Raw genomic sequence first — 3,557 nt, forward strand, 5'->3', positions numbered from 1 at the left:
GCGCGGGGGCACAGCTGCCTGGGGGCCTGCGACCTCACTCCTGCCAGTCTGCATCTTCTGGGGTGTCTCTGGGACCACACTGTAGCTGGTGAGGTGGGCTGTGCACCTCTGCTGCCCCTCCGCCCTGCACCTGCACAGCCGCGGGAAGGCCACGGGAACTTCTGGAACATGAGGCTGTAGATGACAGGCCGATGGCACTGTCGGTGTAGACACCGATGCGGCAGAAGAGAAGCACCCAGGGGCCAGGGAAGGCCGGGCCACGAAGGAGCTGAGCAGCACTAGAGTGCGGTAGGGCATCCACAGGACAGCAGCATCTGGTGACCCGTGTGAGGGGGGCCCCTGGAGCCCAGCACACCTCACGGCTGGCGGCCAAGCAAATGCCACTGGGAGGTGCAGCCATGGCTCCTGCCTCAGGACGTGTTTCCTGAGTAAGTGATGAGAATGTTACTAAAATAAGGACTTAAGTTATTACTGCTTCTCCGCTGGGCTATTCACTGAACACTTCCATGCAGCAGCCCGGGGCTGCCATCCAGAGCTGCGCTGCTTAATAAGATATGAAATACTTCCTCGCGGGGTGGTGAACAGTCACTGCCCTCAGCCCCCCAAGTGCACCCTGCCCCAGCCCTCTCAGATTCCCACCAAGCAAAGATCGGTGCCTGGAGCAGGGTCTCGGGACCTTGATGCCACAGTGGCCGACAGCCCGTTGTCTCCCTGCTTTGGGCCCTCCCCGCCGCATCTGGAGAAGGTGCCGTTATCATCTCCCTTCGGCAATGAGGAAGCAGAGGCGCCGAGAGCTGATGGATCAGACAGCACACGCTACCATGACTCAGCTTGTCCCATAGTCCGTCTGCACTCATTGAGGTCTGATGGCCCCTTCCAGCTACAGCCATGTCCCTTTGGGTGGAATCCCATTCCATTCATTCAGCCCAGGAGTGAGTCACCAGACTCAGAAAGACAATACAGTCAGGAGACGGGGTGGGGCCAGGGGCATGGGTTTTACAGCTCAAGGACAGTCTATTAGGGTCATGGTTCTTTGTGCCAATGTCTGAGGGAGGAGGGATATCAGGGAGGGGGAAGGGACATGTCCCCTGGCCCACCTCACCAGCTACAATGTGGTCTGAGAGATGGCCCAGAAGATGCAGAGGGGCAGCCACCAGCCTGGCCCATGCAGGGAGCTTCCCGGGGTCCCCTCCTCTGCTCTAGTCCTGGTGCCTCTCTGCTGCCTCCTCCAGGGTGCAGAGGCAGCAGGTGAGAGTGTGGGTGCTGGAGCAGGCAGGCCTAAATTAGATCCCTGCTCCCAGCTTCCTAGCTGTGTGGCCCTGGGCAGCCCACCTAACCTCTCTGAGCCTCTTTTCCACTTGTAGCATCAGGATAACAGCAGTCTCCTCATGAATTCTGGTGAGGAAAAGGGGCACCCATGAAGTCATCACTCTCTTTGCCCCAGGAACTTTGACTTTCTGTGTGTCTGGGGCTATGTTACACCCCAGGTGTGAGCACAGATCTTTGCTGCTTGAATACACCTGACTCTGTGTTCTCTCTCTCTCTCTCTCTCTCTCTCTCTCTCTCTCTCTCTCTCCCTCCCTCCCTCCCTCCCTCCTTCTCTCTGTCTTTCCTCTCCCCCTTTTCTCTCTTTCTCCTGTCTCTGTCTCTGTCTCTCTCTCTCTCCTGTTTCCCTGCCTCTTTCCTTCCTCCACTCACATCTCTTGCTCATTTACAGGTGCCCTCTATGCTCAGTTTCTCCCTCCTCAGTCTCTCCGAGTGCCCATAGTGGTTACATGTGGGAACCTGTATACACCTGTCTTGGGCTCCAAACATGTAAGGGTCCTGCTAAAACCTGAGGCAGATTCTGTCCCTCCATTCAGGATGCCCTAGATCAGCGGTTCTCAACCTGTGGGTCGCGACCCCTTTGGGGGTCGAACGACCTTTTCACAGGGGTCGCCTAAGACCATCAGAAAACACATACATAATTATATATTGTTTTTGTGACTAATCACTATGCTTTAATTATGTTCAATTTGTAACAATGAAAATACATCCTGCATATCAGATATTTACATTACGATTCATAACAGTAGCAAAATTATAGTTATGAAGTAGCAACGAAAATAATTTTATGGTTGGGGGGGTCACCACAACATGAGGAACTGTATTAAAGGGTCGCGGCATTAGAGGGTTGAGAACCACTGCCCTAGATATTTGCCCCTGCTCCCCCTAGTCAAGTGCTTCCAGCCCACATGACCCTCCCCCGCCCTTCTCCCTGCTGATCTCAGAGCCAGACACCTCCTGCCTCAGACCCTGCACTGCCTTCTTCCCCACCTGGAATGTTTGGCCTGGATATTTGCTTGGTGGGCCCCTTGCCACTTCAGATCTTTATTCCTCTGTCTGCTCTCAGTGAGGCCTCTCCGAACCTTCCCCTACACCCCCTCTCCTCCCGGCTTTGTATCTTTCTTTATTTCCTTTCTTTTTGTGGTGCTCATGCTCTCCACCTGCCACGAGCCCAGCAGGGCAGGATGTCTGTCTTGTCATGTTCTCCCCTGTGTCCCCGCACCTAGAACCATGCCTGGCATATAGTAGGCGCTTAGTAGACACACGTTGAATGAACAAATGTTAAGCTGTGTCCTTATTCTCCGCCCACTTACACCTTTGCTGTATCTCCCTGCCACTCTCTGGTGCTAATTCCTCCCACCCTCCAGCACCCGCCTCCCAGCCTCACCCAACCCCAAAGGAGACATCGATTACCTGCTTCCTGGAAGATGGGAAGCCTTTGGGCCTGGGCAGCAGCCCGCCGTGCCCCGGGCTGGCCCATGGCGTGGCCCCTACTTGGTTCCTGCCTCTGTCCAGGCCTCATTGGCCCTGCGGTGGGGCAGGTGGGACAGGGAGCCCTGGACCAAGGTTGTCCCAATGAGCCCGTGGAGGACTTGGCTGCCACCTGCACGCCCAGGCATGTGCCCTTGGCTAGAATCAAACCCGGGACCCTTTAGTCCACAGGCTGACGCTCTATCCACTGAGCCAAGCCGGCTAGGGCCAAAGACTTTTCTTGTCCCTCATGGCCAGGCTCACAGCCTAGACCTGGGTCCCCTCACCCTGCAATACCCAGGCCACCAGGTCAATACACATGGCAAGGAGATGGAGGCCAGACAGGCACAGCCAGGGAGAGCCAGAATGGGGACAACACCTGGATGTCAGAAGGCCTCAGTTATGTCCTAGTTCTGTGTGGCCCTGGACATGCCACCTATTTGCTTAAGGCCTGGAAATGGAAGAGCTGGGTTTGAATCCAGGCAGCAAGCTTCAGAATCCACATGCTCCACCTGAGGCTAGAATGCTGCTCAGGTGCTAAAAACAGAACTGGAAAAGACCCAAGAAATTGTCCAATATAAATGCCCACTTTCCAGATGGGGAAACTGAGACCCAGAGGAACGCAGGATTGACTTGGTGTCCCACAGCGATTTACTTACAGAGGCGAGATGAGAACCCCATTTCAACGCCTGCCCCTGGCACCAGGTGCTTCCCAGGGTCCCACCCAGCTCCGCCGCTATGCTCAACTGAGCCTCGTGGAA

This window comes from Myotis lucifugus, unplaced genomic scaffold (genome assembly GCF_000147115.1).
Source record: "Myotis lucifugus unplaced genomic scaffold, Myoluc2.0 scaffold_198, whole genome shotgun sequence".
In the NCBI taxonomy this organism is placed as follows: Eukaryota; Metazoa; Chordata; class Mammalia; order Chiroptera; family Vespertilionidae; genus Myotis; species Myotis lucifugus.